General features: G+C 38.6%; 2 long non-coding RNA genes across 2 annotated transcripts; one reads left to right on the plus strand and one right to left on the minus strand.

The window, feature by feature from the left end:
• The first annotated feature begins 335 nt into the window (after positions 1-335).
• On the plus strand, positions 336-748 carry LOC113468893. Its single transcript, XR_003392484.1, has 2 exons — positions 336-528; positions 660-748. It is a non-coding gene; the product is annotated as an uncharacterized LOC113468893 (long non-coding RNA).
• A 349-nt stretch (positions 749-1,097) lies between these two features.
• LOC113468892 lies at positions 1,098-2,113 on the minus strand. Its single transcript, XR_003392483.1, has 2 exons — positions 1,882-2,113; positions 1,098-1,633 (listed from the first exon to the last, which is right to left on the minus strand). It is a non-coding gene; the product is annotated as an uncharacterized LOC113468892 (long non-coding RNA).
• Between the last annotated feature and the right edge of the window lie 15,124 nt (positions 2,114-17,237).

A 17,237-nucleotide genomic window follows, 5' to 3' on the forward strand; every position in this document is an offset into this window, starting at 1 on the left:
AAAGTAATAAGCTAATAAGGTAGAATGGAGAAAAAATGTACCTTTTCTACAACCTTAATACCTCCACTAAAGCTTTATTACTCTTTGTAGCCTACACTTTCTTTTGTGATCAATTGTTGGGTGTGCGTCCATTATTTGCTCAGACTACCTACCTATCAAAACCAGATTCCACAATTGGGTAGAGTTCATTATTTGGTCCCCCACCTACCAATAGCCATACCGGACAAATTTCTAGGCTTCTGTGCTTCTTAACAAGGCAAACCAATGTCCATCCTTTCTGCGAGTTCTTAATGGATTAACGAAACAGCGCAGCGATCGGACAGAATCACACGAAAAAAAAAGGCTTAAAAAAACGGAAGATTTGAAGAAGCTAAATGCAAGAGAAGAAAATCGGTTTAAGACGGAAACTATAAATGGGAAAAAAGAGTAACGAAAAGAGTCAAGAGAGAGAAAAGTAAAGAGTTGGAAAAGAAAGCCAAGAGAAGAAAGAGCAACTATCCCAAAGAGATATCCTATTAAAACGATTGAGTTTTCCAATTGAATATTCAATCTCAACCACCCTCTTGAGTGTTTTTAATTTGCAATTCAATGCGGCCAAGTGCTTCGGTGAAGAAAATAAAAACAATTTGTCTTGACTTTGGGGAAGACAGATTTGGAAGGTTTTCCAATTGAATATTCAATCTCAACCACCCTCTTGAGTATTTTTTAATTTGCAATTCAATGCGGCCAAGTGCTTCGGTGAAGAAAATAAAAACAATTTGTCTTGACTTTGGGGAAGACAGATTTGGAAAGTTCTTTTCTTTTGAAAACTCATCATCGACACTTTTTCCATTAAAGTTCGGTTTCGAGGTTTCGACTGTGTAGAAGCGTAGGTTTTGACACCGATGTAATGTTTTGAGGTTTTGACACTTCCCATTTATTTATTTATTCAAAACAGCTTTTTCAGAGGTAATTTCAAAACCGCCTTTTTCAGCCTTCAAAAGTAATGTTTTCAAAACAACCTTTTCAACCTTCAAAGGTAATGCTTTCAAAACAGCCTTTTCAACCTTCAAGGTAATGTTTCCAAAACGGTCCTTTCGAAAATAATGTTTTCAAAACGAAAACTCATCATCGACATTTTTTCCATTAAAGTTCGGTTTCGAGGTTTCGACTGTGTAGAAGCGTAGATTTTGACACCTATGTAATGTTTTGAGGTTTTGACACTTCCCATTTATTTATTTATTTATTCAAAACAGCTTTTTCAGAGGTAATTTCAAAACCGCCTTTTTCAGCCTTCAAAGGTAATGCTTTCAAAACACCTTTTTTCAGCCTTCAAAGGTAATGCTTTCAAAACAGCCTTTTCAACCTTCAAGGTAATGTTTCCAAAACGGTCCTTTCGAAAATAATGTTTTCAAAAAGTGGCATTACCTATATATCTACCTTCCCTGTTTCCACGTGAAAGTACCTACCATAAAACAATCCAAAAATTCCCACTTCCCACACCAAGACCACTCCCGAAAATCCGCGTCTGAAATTCGCCATTCCAAATCCAGCAGCATTCCAAACGATGTATTAAGATAGGGAGAAAAGCGTAAGGGAAGTCTGAAATAGGAAACGGTTCCTAGATATATAAATTTTGTATTTTGCGCAAAACCTGTGCACAAACTTTTTTCGGGAAAATAATAATCTACCTTCCCTGTTTCCACGTGAAAGTACCTACCATGAAACAATCCGAAAACTCCCACTTCCCACTCCAAGACCATTCCCGAAAATCCGCGTCTGAAATTCGCCATTCCAAATCCAGCATTCCAAACGATATATTAAGATAGGGAGGAAAGCGTAGGGGAAGTCTGAAATAGGAAACGGTTCCTAGATATATAAATTTTGTATTTTGCGCAAAACCTGTGCACAAACTTTTTTCGGGAAAATAAATATTGAAGGAAGAAAATTTCGGGACAAGAAAATAGGAAATGGAGGACGAAGAAGGGGAGAAGGAACGTGCTTGAAAGAAGAAATGAAGGAAACGCCGAGGAGATTGGGAAGGAAGGAGTGGAAGGGAAGAGAGGAGAAGAAGGATTGGAAGAAAGGAGTGGGTTAGGAACGTACGGGAAAGAGGAGAGAAGAGAAAGCAGAAATGAAAGAGAGGAGATGTTAGAAGGAGTGGGTTATACGGGAAAGAGGAGAGAAGAGAAAGCAGAAATGAAAGAGAGGAGATGTTAGAGAAAGAAGGAGATGGTGAAGAATAAACGGGGAATAGAAGAGAAGGGGTGGAAGAGAGGATGTGAAACATACGGAGAAGAGGAGAGAGAGGAAAGGAGGATTGGAATAGATGAGATGGAGAGGGGAAGAGGAAAGAAGAAACAGAAGAGGAAGAGATGTTAAGGAAAGAAGAAATGAAAGAGGAATGGGGAAGTTCTGATAAAGTATTAGAGAAAGAAGGAGATGGTGAAGAATAAACGGGGAATAGAATAGAAGGGTGGAAGAGAGGATGTGAAACATACGGATAAGAGGAGAGAGAGGAAAGGAGGATTGGAATAGATGAGATAGAGAGGGGAAGAGGAAAGAAGAAACAGAAGAGGAAGAGATGTTAAGGAAAGAAGAAATGAAAGAGGAATGGGGAAGTTCTGATAAAGTAAACGAAGAAGTAGCAAGAAGTAAGGTGATGGAAATTGTTGGCAAGTTTTTGGTACGCTCACCTTGTTAGGTAAAATAAATTACAAAACTTGGTGGTACAACTCAAAATTAAGCGTGGCCTGTTGTTGAGACAGGTTTTTATATAAATTTTTTCTCCCTATCCTATTTGCTTAGGCGAGTAAAATCTTCTTGATTGAAAGATTAGGTCTTTTTCCAGGAGAGGTAAGAGATTTTTTTCAAGTAGGTACTGGATTAACTTATGTACTGGATTAAACCCACGCCCTCCTGTTCACGAGGCGAGCGGCTTAACCACTATTCCACCGAAGTGAGGTTTTAAAAAATTCCATGCCTCGGCCGGGATTGAATCCGCGTCCTCCCGCTCACGCTCACGAGGCCATTGGCTTAACCACTACGCCACCGAAGGTCCTAGAGGGGAAGACCCTGAAAAAAGTTTGCGAGGTTAGACTCGTCCTCCGAATCAATAGTTGAACCAGCATACACTTCCCCCTTTGTTCCTGTACAATATTCCCTTTAACCTTCGTACGGGAAAGTTTTTTATGCAACTTTCTTCCGCAGCGTACACAATTTCCCTTTCTCCTCGTATTTATTCCCTTCCCGCATATTTTCCGAAACTTGGTGGTACAACTCAAAATTAAGCGTGGCCTGTTGTTGAGACAGGTTTTTATATAAGTTTTTTCTCCCTCTCCTATTTGCTTAGGCGAGTAAAATCTTCTTGATTGAAAGATTAGGTCTTTTTCCAGGAGAGGTAAGAGATTTTTTTCAAGTAGGTACGGGATTAACTTATGTACTGGATTAAACCCACGCCCTCCTGTTCACGAGGCGAGCGGCTTAACCACTATTCCACCGAAATGAGGTTTTAAAAAATTCCATGCCTCGGCCGGGATTGAATCCGCGTCCTCCCGCTCACCAGGCCATTGGCTTAACCACTACGCCACCGAAGGTCCTAGAGGGGGAAGACCCTGAAAAAAGTTTGCGAGGTTAGACTCGTCCTCCGAATCAATAGTTGAACCGCCAGCATACTCTTCTCCCTTTGTTCCTGTACAATATTCCCTTTAACCTTCGTACGGGAAAGTTTTTTATGCAACTTTCCCCCGCAGCGTACACAATTTCCCTTTCTCCTTGTATTTATTCCCTTCCCGCATATTTTCCCTCCACCTGATTTTACCCCGAGCTGGAACAAATAATCTCTCTCTCCCAGCTCGTCTAACATATTTTCCCTCTATTACCTGATTTTACCTCCAGCTGGAACAAATAATCCCTCTCTTCCAGCTCGTTCATATTTCCCCCTATTCCCGCACATAACTTCCTATCTGATTTTTCCCCCAGGCTCTAACAAATAATCCCTCTCTCCCAGCAAAATATAACAAAATATCCCGCCCTTCAAAATTCCCTTTCCCCTATAATTTCTCCCTCGCTACCTGGGGAAAAAGTTTGATGCAACTCCCTCCCGTCACCAGTTTCGCACACGTTTCTACCTTAACTTAGTAATCGAAGGTAAAGATGGGAGGGAGTTTTTCTCGAAGTTTCCCTTGTTATAGGAAAAAGAAGGGGGAGAGAGAGAGAATGGGAGGGAGTTTTTCCTTGTTTAGGGGAAAGAAATCGAGTTTCTCTCGACAGAGGGAGAAGAAGGTGCAAAGTTTCCCTTGTTATAGAAAAAGAAGGGGGAGAGAGAGGGAGATTTTATCTATTTTAAGGGAAAGAAGGAGGAGGAGAGGTAGAAATTTTATCTTTTTTGAGGGAAAGAGAGGAGGGAGATTATGAGAGGAAAAGGAAAGGAAAATTTTTCCTATAGGGAAAGAGAGGGTAGACAAAGAGAGCAGGTCCTTCTCCTTCTTCTCTTTCTCCCCCTCCCTTTTCTCAAACTTCTCTTAGACGGATTGCGAGAGACAATGTTTCTAGAGGAAGGTAGACAGAAACAAGTAGAGAAGAATTTGGTAAATAAGGGTAAAAAAGGGGGCCGATAAATAGGATAAAGTGGTTTAACGAAGAACTAGGTCCTACGCGGGGTAAATAAGGACAAGGTTGGGTAACGCAGGGCAAAGAAAGAAAAAGTACCGTAACGCGGGGTAAATAAGGACAAGGTTGGGTAACGCAGGGCAAAGAAAGAAAAAGTACCGTAACGCGGGGTAAATAAGGGCAAAGTAGGGTAAGGCGGGGTGAATAAAGACAATGTAGGGTAGGGCGGGGTTAAAAGTTTATCGTTACCTCCCACGTAGTCTGTTCATACTTTTATACACTTATTTCTCGTTATCTTCTTTTCCTTCTGCTTCGGTTTTTTGGTGTGTAGCTGCTGTAGCAAACTCCCTCAGGGGTGGATGTGTCAGTCTGCCGGGTTTGAGACCCTGCCAATATCTGAACTTATTGAAAACCCAAGTCGTATTCATATACAGGGTGTTTGTAAAGTCTTGACCACGGGTGGGTTCCTCGAGAACCGCTCAGAATGTCAAAAAACGCCGAGACAAATATTTCATAATTTTTAGGGGGTTAAATTTTTACTTTTTTCTTATATGAAGTTGCGACCCCGGCCTCCCCTTGTGGCCGCAACTTGAAAATCTTAAATGAGAACCCCTTACTCGTGATATGCCTAAATACAAAGTTTCAGCCATTGGTCCGTATGTCTGTCTGTCCTTCTGTCTGTCTGTAAACAAAATATCTCGAGAACGGTAAGAGCTAGAGACTTGAAATTTGGCATGCAACTGTCAAATGGCGGCATTTTACCGCTTTTTGGCGGTTTTCGGTGTAATTCAATAATATCTTGGGAACGGTATGAGCTAGAGACTTGAAATTTGGTATTAAATGAGGCCCCTTTAATTTTGTCCGAAAATCTCTTTAAAATCTAGAAATGTGAGAAGAATTCTACTCTCTTTACGGCTGGCTTGGCTAATTTGTGGGTTCGATTTCCTCACGGGTCGAACTATAGTACGTCTTTAGGTAAATAATTGAGAAAAATAGGTACTAAAACCCTTCAGTTCTACACCATTCAGGTTCGACTGTATCGATTTCAGAATTTTAGGGAAAGTGGATTTTTGTTTCTACCTCCTAATTTATCATAGTCCACAAATGAGACAAGAATGTAACACAAAACTCTTGGCTAAGATAGGTGCTGCGGTTGGCGGTATTTAGTCCGTTTTTTGGCGGTTTTCAGCTATACTGACTAAACGGTTAGAATGTTAGAAATATTGTAAAAGTTTGTATAGAACATAAAAATAAGCATCATTCAATAGGATAAGGAAAGTCGTGTGATGTGTCACACCAGTTTTTTGTAATTACATAGGTATACCCAACTACATAGGTCTATCTACCTACATAGGTAGGTATACCTGCCTAGGTCCAAGGGTAAATAAAAAACAATTTTCAAGCCTTCGGATTAAAAAATGTCTGAAAATCTCATTAGCGCTGTCTAACTTTTATCATTCTCTAGAGAGTAATTAAACCGAAGGAGAAGGTGGGGGAAAGGAGGAGGAGAAGAAGGAGAAAGAGGGAGGCATTTTATCTTTCCTGATAAAAACTTTGACGAGGTAACCCAAGTGGTCAGCCCCTATTTTATTGAAGTATGGCCAAACCAGATCGATAATGAATAACGAGGTATCTTTCCAAATGAATGCGCTTTCATTATGTTTATATCTATAGTCCTACGCGTAAGCATCATAATGCAGGATTAAGACTCATATTATGATCCCTAAATAAAAGCATTATGGGATTAAGGCCCATTGTGCCAGATATTTTTGGCCAAAAATAGGACAAAATTTGCGAGTTTCTTGCTAGATTTTTGGTCAGGTTTCTTTTGGGCTGCGGCAGCTGTTGTTGACTTACCCAAATTTCTTTAGAAGTATAATATGAAGGTTTTATGAAGTTCTTTTCAGGGTTATGTAGGTTGGTAGATAATTATATTTAATATTTTTTTTTAATGATTCCTTCAAATTAATGAGAATAAAAAGTGAACTAATAAAATTATAAAAGTAATAATAAACAAGGTGAGCGTAATTTACCTACGCATGTAGTGTAGAAACAAAAATATCTCTTCCCTAATGTCCTTTTGCCTCTCCCCTATAATTTCTCCCTCGCTACCTGGGGAAAAAGTTTGATGCAACTCCCTCCCGTCACCAGTTTCGCACACGTTTCTACCTTAACTTAGTAATCGAAGGTAAAGATGGGAGGGAGTTTTTCTCGAAGTTTCCCTTGTTATAGGAAAAAGAAGGGGGAGAGAGAGAGGGAGATTTTATCTATTTTAAGGGAAAGAACGAGGAGAGAGGTAGAAATTTTATCCTTTTTGAGGGAAAGAAGGAAGAGTATAAAATTTATTTGGGGGAAGAGGGGGGGGGGATTATGATAGGCAAAGAGAGGGAGAATTTACCCTGTACGGAAAGAGAAGTTAGATAGAGGAAGAGATGTTTAGGAGGATAGACCCTTAGTTGGGAGAGAGGAGAGTGTAGGCAATGCCGTATTAGGGAACCGAGGACACCCAATCCCCCCCCAGGCTTTTATTCTGCTCCTTTACTGTGGGTCGGACTCCCCAAATTTGAAGCATCTTTTGATTCCTTTGCCTAAAGGACTAGACGGATTGAGACAGACAATGTTTCCAGAGAAAGGTAGAGAGAACCAAGCAGGAAGGATTCGTTCATGAAGAATTGAAGGGTGGAAATAAGGACAATGTAGGGTAGGGCGGGGTAAAGATCTGGGTAAGGTGCGGCGGGTAAGTGAGGACAAAGTGTGTTAACGAAGAACTAGGTACGGTAAAGCGCGGCAAATAAGGACAAGGTTGGGTAACGCAGGGCAAATAAAAAGTACCGTAACGCGGGGTAAATAAGGACAATGGAGGATAGGGCGGGGTGAATAAAGACAATGTAGGGTAACGCAGGGTAAATACAGACAAAGTAGGGTAGGCGGGGTAAATAAGGACAATGTAGGATAGGGCGGGGTGAATAAAGACAATGTAGGGTAGGGCGGGGTAAATAAAGACAAAGTAGGGTAACGCGGGGTAAATAAAGACAATGTAGGATAGGGCGGGGTGAACAAGGACAATGTAGGATAGGGCGGGGTGAATAAAGACAATGTAGGGTAGGGCGGGGTAAAAAGTTTATCGTTACCTCCCACGTAGTCTGTTCATACTTTTATACACTTATTTCTCGTTATCTTCTTTTCCTTCTGCTTCGGTTTTTCTTCTCAATGAGTTTATTTCTCCTTACCCGTGTTTTCAGTGGCGCGTCCTTTGTGTTCTTTTCTTCAAAATCAATTTTTAAGGGCAAAAAAAAAAAAGAAAAAAAATCACGGATTTTATATCAGGATATTTTGCATAGGGGAAAGTTAACAGGGAAATCTTGATAAGGAAGAAAAAAACTATGTTGGTAAAAGGTGAATTCTACATGGGAGGGAAATGTGAAGGGAATCATTTTCCAATTTCCACACAGCATCAGCATAAAAGTATGGGATATTTTACAAAAAAAGGGCAGACGCAAAGGGATTTTTTACGCAGGAAGGGTAAAAACGGCGGGAGATTTTTCTCCTTTGTTTTTGAAAATTGTTATCCATTGTGATTGATATTTTTCCCTCTTCCTCCTCTGAAGAAAAAAATCACGGATTTTATATCAGGATTTTTTGCATAGGGGAAAGTTAACAGGGAAATCTTGATAAGGAAGAAAAAAAACCATGTTGGTAAAAGGTGAATTCTACATGGGAGGGAAATGTGAAGGGAATCATTTTCCAATTTTCACACAGCATCAGCATAAAAGTATGGGATATTTTACAAAAAAGGGCAGACGCAAAGGGATTTTTTAACGCCGGAAGGGTAAAAACGGCGGGAGATTTTTCTCCTTTGTTTTTGAAAATTGTTATCCATTGTGATTGATATTTTTCCCTCTTCCTCCTCTTTCTCCTTTCTTCTCTTTTATCATTCGATTTTTTTTGTGCCTTTAATGTAAACATTTACTTTTTCCTCTCTCTCCCTCATCCGTACCTCTCCATTTGTCTGTCTCGTTTCCACTTGAGTATTTTTTTGTTTGCTAAAATACTTGCTCGCTACGTATTGAAAAAAATTCAAACTTGCTGATGAGGGTTTTCCAATGTCTCATAAGATGGCCGCTAAAAGTTGTGATATTTGCTCATGTGGGAATTCGCGCTACAGGGGGATGCGAAAAAGTCGGAAAATGGTAGGGAAAAAGCAGCGTTTTTTTCCAAAAGGATTTTCTTGGTCAATCTGTATGCGAATTAGATATCATATTTCATGAATACCTATACCTAGATTATTTTTTGTACATTTTTTTGTTCTCTTACCTACATACCTATTTATGTACCTCTATATAGGTAGTTTTTTTTAACTTTTTTTTCTATTATCTCTTTTTCCGTTCTGTTCATTCGCACCCTAATAATTTATAAATAACCTAAATAATTTATTTACAAAAAAAGTACCTACGTAAAGCATTTTATTCTGATGTACCTATGTAAATATAAAACTAACATTTTTTTATTGTTTTATTTATATGTGTACCTATTATTTTTAGATCTTTTGTTTTGTGCGGTTTTTGGGGGATTTTAAATGTTTGGGATTTTTCCAACTTTTTTTTTTTTTTTTTTTTTTTTTTGTTTTATAACTGCCCTGCAGTCTTTTATCTCCTTACCCATTTCTCTCTCTCTCTCTTTCTCTCTCTCTCCCTCTCTCTATCTCTCCCTCCCTCTTTCTCTCCCTCTCTTTCTCTCTCATTTGTTCTAACCCCTATATCGTAGGTATACAAATTGTTCTCTGTTACAACACTCTATCGAACTCTCCCCCCTTGCCCCTCCTCAGATCGAACCCCCAACCCCCATCTCTCCCTCTCTCTATCTCTCCCTCCCTCATTCTCTCCCTCTCTTTCTCTCTCATTTGTTCTAACCCCTATATCGTATATAAATTGTTCTCTGTTACAACACTCTATCTAACTCTCCCCCCTTGCCCCTCCTCAGATCGAACCCCCAACCCCTCGACTACCGAACCCCCGCCAGCCCCTCTTGATGTAATAATAATGCTAAATCTGCTTTGGATTGGCAATTAATATTGGCTAATCCTTTTCGTCCGATTCAGGGCTTCCCAAACAGTGGCACAGTGCGGTCACTGCTGTCCACCTGCCAGGAGTAAAGGGGAAATCTCTATTCTGCTCGACTACCGAACCCCCGCCAGCCAGTCTTGATGTAATAACGCTAAATCTGCTTTAGATTGGCAATTAATATTGGCTAATCCTTTCGTCCGATTCAGGGCTTCCCAAACAGTGGCACAGTGCGGTCACTGCTGTCCACCTGCCAGGAGTAAAGGGGAAATCTCTATTCTGCCGAAATCTCTAATTTTCTATTTAGAGGAAGCTTTTCTCCATTTCTCATGCATGTCTCCGTGGTGTGGTGGTCAAGATGCTCGCTTAGTAAACAGTAGGGCTGGGTTCCATCCCAGGCGAGGTAGGGAATTTTAATCTGAATTAATTTTGAGTTGAGAATTTGACCACATAATAATAGAGCTCTACAGGCTAAGTGGTAGAGGACCCCTCCATCGTAATCACATAAAAAGGTAACCTTAATAAGATGATGATACCATGGTAAAGGTAACGGATGGGTATACCATTTGTTAACTATTTATTTGATGAGAGAGTTGTTCTGAAAAACCAATAAATGGAAACTTATAAAATAAAATAATTAAGTGGTAGAGGACCCCTCCATCGTAATCACATAAAAAGGTAACCTTAAGATTAAATAGGTATTACCATAATATTATTTTAAATTATTAGTGGAAGGTATAAAAGTTACCCCCGAAAAATTGGCGATATGTTTCAGAGAAAAACCTCCGTAAATTAAAGATCATCCAATGTTTTGCTGGCATACCATGTTATATGTTACCAACCCCTGTGTCAAATGCTCACAGCAAAATGCTGCAACCAATATCTCACATGCTCCCGACATATAAGCATATGTTATGGGGAAGAGGAGAAACAGGAAGAGTAAATATTACTCATAATATTATTTTAAATTATCAGTGGAAGGTACAAAAGTTACCCCCGAAAAATTCGTTGGCGATATGTTTCAGAGAAAAACCTCCGTAAATTAAAGATCATCCAATGTTTTGCTGGCATACCATGCTACATGTTACAAACCCCTGACTCAAATGCTCACAGCAAAATGCTGCAACCAATATCTCACATGCTCCCGACATATAAGCATATGTTATGGGGAAGAGGAGAAACAGGAAGGGGGAATTATAGAACCTACCCCTACCTCTATCGTTAAGCATTTGTTTAGGGCAAACGGGGGGCAAATTATTGGAAGTTCATTACTCGAATGCCGATATAGGTACGCGTTAGGTAATACCTACCTAAGTACCTACTCGATATCATGAAGTAGCAGTTAGCTAGTATTTACCTTTGCTCCATATTGTTTGAGTAAATACTAAATACGTACCTACCTGCCTATCTCTTGCATTAGAACTTTGTTGTGTACCTACACTTACCTATGCATCAGGTACGTATAGGATTATTATTACCTACCTACCTACTTGCAAACTTACAATACATATTGATATTAATATTGTATTCTATAATCTAATCTAATGGAAGTGAAGAGAATTAAATTTGAATTCGAGTACCTACACATTTCATAAGTACAAACGTAAGTGGTAGAAATTAATACATTGCTTTTCCTAAAGGAAAAAAATACCACGGTAGGCACCTTTTGTTGATAAATGTACCTACATATTTCCCTTGTTACTTTCCTTATCCTATAGGAAGGAAAGTAATGTAATCAAGTCAAATTTTCGATGGTCAGTTTTTAGTGCCAAAACACGTTTTGAGGAGAAGAGCTTTTGGTGTTGGTTTTGGTTTACCTTTCGAGTTCTGTTTGTCAGAGTTTTTGGATACCACCTGTTTTTGTCTGGACCGGAACTTACCTGAAAATAACGAAAACAGAATAGAACATGAGTAAATAGGAAGGTCGATATTTATGTACCTACATATTTTTAGATATGTATGTATGTATGTATGTAGGTATATGTAGACTCATAGTCCAAAAATCAAAGAGAGAATCAGAACAGGAGAAAGTCAGCCGTTCCTTGAAGTTTCGGATAAAGTCCTCCCCGGACGGGAATCCACAACCTAAGGTGCCTAATTCTATAGATACTTCTTTATTTTGAAAGAGGTACTTAATCGAGGTAAGTGGAATTATTATTTTTGTTTCAGATTTAGTGAAATGAATAATGAATTAAAGTCAGTCGAGTTGCAACATACATACGAGCAGTGGTTACTGATGGATCGAAATCAGTTCTAGGTAAATAGGTAGGTACCCTACAATGCCTACATATTTTACTATAGGTACCTAGATATTTTTTTTATATAGATACCTTTATAAGAAATCATATTTTATTCACTACAAACTTATAGGTGTGTAGAATGATATTAGAATTCAAAGAATGCTATTAGAAATACATATTTACCATAGTAGATTATCCAAATATCATACGGCAACCAGCACATTAGCATGTTTCAGTCATTTCTATGCACCTTGATGGGAATTTTATTCATGTATCATTTTGTACGGTTTTTATTGTTGAAAATGTATAAAATGTGGCTTTTATGTTGTTCTGGCTTATTGGAAAAAAGGAAAGTAGGTAGAAAGGTATTTTCTACCCCTATTACCTACCTGGTGCTACTACCTACCTACCTACCTACAAATGGCAAAGGTTGAGGGGTTTCGGGTCCCTACAATCAATTGTATTAGGTAGGTACGTACCTACATAGAACCTACTTACCTAATGTCAAATTGGCAAAGTTCTCTGTTCTCTCCCGTACATTTAAGGAGAAAATAAAATCCAAATACCTACTTCGGTCAACAGTTTTGTTTTTTTTTTTTGTTTTTTTTTTTTTTAATTCGGGATCAACCCTACCCACCTACTCAGGTAGGTAGGTATATCACACAGGACCCTATAACAATATTAACCCTCTACTTCCTTTACGTCCCAGTTTGGAACTTTCATTGATTTCCTCATTCAAACTAAGCGAATAAATCTTTTGTTTCAAAATAATATTAGAAGGATTGTGGAAGGGGAAATGAACAAGAGGAGAGGGGAAGAAGGAGAGAGGGATGAGAAAGAGGGGAGAGAAAGGACGACAAAGGGGGAGGGGTAAATGTTTTTTTCCTTTAACTTTTTGAACTTCAATATTATGAGGTAGGGTACTTAAACAAAATAAACTTTCGGAGAAAAAAAGTTGGAAGAAAAAAAAGCTGAAAAACTAAGAAAGTGTTACAAAAAATATGGCGACTTTATTATGACGCAAAATTATTAGCGCAATAAAATTGAAGGGGCTGTGAGAGAATAGAGAGGGTAAAAAGTTTCCCTTAACGGAAAAAACAACATAAAAACACACATTGAAATAAAGGGTAATAATCGTAAATTTCACAATGTGTTTAACGGGCGAACGGTAACGGCCAAAATAGTGGAGATGGCAAAATTTCGCTTTCTCTCAAGTTTGGACGGCGTTTAGCGCGAATTAATCAAAAGATAATTCAATAGACTGATTGGTATCTTTTGGAAAAAGTTGAGAAAGCTAAAAGTTGATGGACCACTTTAATTTACTTCAAAAGTTGATGGACGACTTCAATTTACTTCAAAATACTGAAACTGTTGCGATGTTTTTTTGTTGTTTATGACCTATAACTTTGGAGTTATCAAATGAAAACTTTCAGAGCAGTTTCAGTTTCAATGTTCAAGATCAGAAGACGCCAGCCTAGTTAGCTTGGTTGGTAGCGCGTCTGCCTTGTAAGCTCTAGGTCGTGGGTTCAATTCCCGAGCCCGGGGCGAATTTTATCTTGAGCGGAAAATATTCGTTTTCAGGACGGCTGGCTTTCTCCTATCCTGTCTTCCTAATCGCCTCTTTACCACGAAACTGTTGAATTGGACAGCAGTAAACAGAAAAGAGCCATCTATAAAGGGAATTTCCTGCTTGATACTGTCCAACTGTATTTCCGCAATCAAAATTCGGTGGTTGAAAATTTCGATTAAAAAAGTTTCGGTTAAAATGGTTAAATGAAACTAAACTGATGATTCGATAACTTACACAGGAATTTCCGTTGAAACGGTAGATGTGGTCTCATTTTGACAAATACGGAAAAGGGGTGGTTTTTATCAGGTCCATTTTTTGGTTCGATTCTCCCCCTCTCAGCTATAACTCTCAGAATACCCCTCCCTCCTTTATCACCTTTCCTTGTTCCCTTCCCTCATTTCTCTTTATTTCCCTCCTTTCTCACCCTTCCTTTTTACCCCAACCGTTCCTTCATCATCTTTTTCTCCACCCCCTCCCTCCTTTATCTTTTCATCCTTCCCTCCCTCCCTTATCACCTTCTCCTTCCCTCCCTCCCTTTAACGTTTCCTTGTTTCTTCCCCTCCCTCCTTTTTCTTCTTCTCCTTTCCTCCCTCCCTTATCATAGTTATCACCTTTCCTTGTTTTCTTCCCTTCATTCACCTCCCCGCTCACCGTTCCTTTTTACCCCTATCCCCTTTATATTTATATCACCTTCTCCTCCTTTCTTTCCTGCCCTCTCTCTCCCCCCCCCTCCCCCCTCTAGAAGTCCCGCATATCAATGGTATGGGCGTAAATGGAGGTGGGAGGTGGGATTAATTGTACCTTTTTCCAGGTGAAAAGCTGTAGCATGTCGCAATATGTATAGGTAACCGTCAAAGTGGTGCAATAACAAATACAATTAAAAGTTAGTTAAGTTTTGCGGTTTCATTTAATTATTGTGAAAAATGTAAGATTAATTTCCTAGATGGTATAGATAATTAGTTGTGTTATACCTATTATATACAGTCTACCTATAATTAACTAACTTGTGATTAATAATTTAGGTAGGTAGGTACCTATTAATTTAGTTTGAATTTTTATGTAAATATTACTCTTATATTACCCTTTTTTTACCTATTTACCTTCTTTTACATATTACCTACCTATTTTTAACAAGTTATAGCATTAACTGCTATTGTGTGTAGGTACAACTAGGTAGCTATTTACCTATGAAGGTTTCTAGTTAGGTATTATTTTATAACTTGAAGTTTAACATGTTTACTTACTTAAAGTAATGGATTAACTGAGGGTTAAGCCGGAAATATAAATACCAAGGTAGGTAAGTGGAATTATTATTTTTGTTTCAGATTTAGTGAAATGAATAATGAATTAAAGTCAGTCGAGTTGCAACATACATACGAGCAGTGGTTACTGATGGATCGAAATCAGTTCTAGGTAAATAGGTAGGTACCCTACAATGCCTACATATTTTACTATAGGTACCTAGATATTTTTTTTATATAGATACCTTTATAAGAAATCATATTTTATTCACTACAAACTTATAGGTGTGTAGAATGATATTAGAATTCAAAGAATGCTATTAGAAATACATATTTACCATAGTAGATTATCCAAATATCATACGGCAACCAGCACATTAGCATGTTTCAGTCATTTCTATGCACCTTGATGGCTCTTTATTTTTGTCATGAAGAATATCATATTTTTGTAAAGGCAGTATGTATTTTAACCTTAATGTAATGTAATATTATTTAGAGGACACAGAACTTTCTTCTCTCTCTTTTGTTTATCCCTTGTCTCTCTCTTTCTCTCTCTCTCTCTCTCTCTCTCTCTCTCTTTGTTTTCTTCTTCTTCTTCTTCTTCGTCTTCTTCTTCTTCTTTTGTTAGGGGGTATTTTTCCCCTTGTTTTGACTCAATTCTTGTGAAATATCTTTGCTCCGGCAAAAGAACACGGTAGGGAGGTCAGCACAGGGCCATATTAATTTAGGGTAAGGGGGCGAAAATTTGGACCATGCACCCTCCCAAATGTCCTATTGGCAGAATAATTACCTACCAGACCTAGCTGAGTGGACTGAGTACTAAACGGAATAAGTTCAATATTCCCCAAATGAAACGTAATTTATTCTAATCTGGTAGATAAAAACAAGTGATCACACATAATTACATACCGTAATAGTAAAGAGGATTTTCATATCATTTTGAACGATATAAATAATAATTGATAATTTTAGTTAAAATTATAAACGAGCCCTACTTTTGTGACTAACAATAATAAATACCTATTGTCCCTACCTGACAATAATACCTAATAATAATAAAATACCTATTGTACTTGATAATGCTGTTGATAAAATAATGCTATCATAACAAAAACGTCACCTATAAGTGCCCCCTTTCAATCGCCCACCAGGGGTGGATGGAGGGACTACTTAAAAAAAAAAATAATAATAAAAAATAACAAAAAAAAGCCCGCCTAATTAGCCTGATGGAAGCCTGTCTGCCTTGTAGGTCGCGAGTGCAATCTCCACCCGGGGTGCCTAAACAGGCAAGGTTCGTTCTTGGAACAGCTGGCCTTTTCCTATCCTTCTCTTCGATGTGTACACTGGGCTAAAAATGGTGAAATTCAGAGCTTGGAATAGTCAGGGTTGGTCAGAATAGGTATCCCTTTCAGCACCGCACGATTTCGGTGCAATGCGATCGATTGGGATGTCATTTCAGTACCTTTCAGCTCAGTCAGTAGCCCGCCTAATTAGCCTGATGGAAGCCTGTCTGCCTTGTAGGTCGCGAGTGCAATACCCACCCGGGGTGCCTAAACAGGCAAGGTTCGTTCTTGGAACGGCTGGCCTTTTCCTATCCTTCTCTTCTCTTTTCGATTTCGGGACGATAAAAACTCCGTTCCGTTGGGTTCACCCATTTTTGGATCCCTCCATCAAATCTCTTGAAAAGACCACAATGAAATTGGTTTTTCCCCTGTTTAAAGTACCCAACTCTTATAAAGAGTCCTTATAATATTTTCTATATTTTCTTTATGTATTTCTCGTGACACCATGGCACCCTGTATCCCCACCCGGGCTGCCTAAACAGACAAGGTTCGTTCTTGGAACGGCTGGCCTTTTCCTATCCTTCTCTTCTCTTTTCAATTTCGGGACGATAAAACCTCCGTTCCGTTGGGTTAACTCATTTTTGGATCCCTCCATCAAATCTCTTAAAAAACCCACAATGAAATTGGTTTTTCCCCTCTTTAAAGTACCCAACTCTTATAAAGAGTCCTTGTAATATTTTCTACATTTTCTTTATGTATTTCTCGTGACACCCTGTATATTATGTTGCCACTCATCAAACATTTTTTCCTTTGGACGTCTCATTTTTCAAAATCTGTACCAGATAAAAAAGTGAAAAAATCGGTCATTAGCTGACCAGAACAATTCTCTCTCTGCGTTTTATTAAATCTTTTTTTCTTTACTTTAAATAATATCATTTTTGGTATATTTTTCCCTTGTCCTTTCTGTCTTTATCTTCTTTCCTCCTCCTCTCTCTCTCTCTCTCTCTCTTCCTCTCTCTCTCTCCCTCCCTCCTTCCCTCTCTCTCTCTCTTTCTCTCTCTGCGTCTCTTTATTTTTGTCATGAAGAATATCATATTTTTGTAAAGGCAGTATGTTAACCTCAATGTAATGTAATATTATTTAGAGGGCACAGAACTTTCTTCTCTCTCTTTTGTTTATCCCTTCTCTCTCTCTCTCTTTTTTTTCTTCTTCGTCTTCTTCTTCTTTTTTTGTTAGAGGTTATTTTTCCCCTT

The sequence above is a fragment of the Diaphorina citri genome, unplaced genomic scaffold (assembly GCF_000475195.1).
Source record: "Diaphorina citri unplaced genomic scaffold, Diaci psyllid genome assembly version 1.1 scaffold882, whole genome shotgun sequence".
NCBI classification, from domain to species: Eukaryota; Metazoa; Arthropoda; class Insecta; order Hemiptera; family Psyllidae; genus Diaphorina; species Diaphorina citri.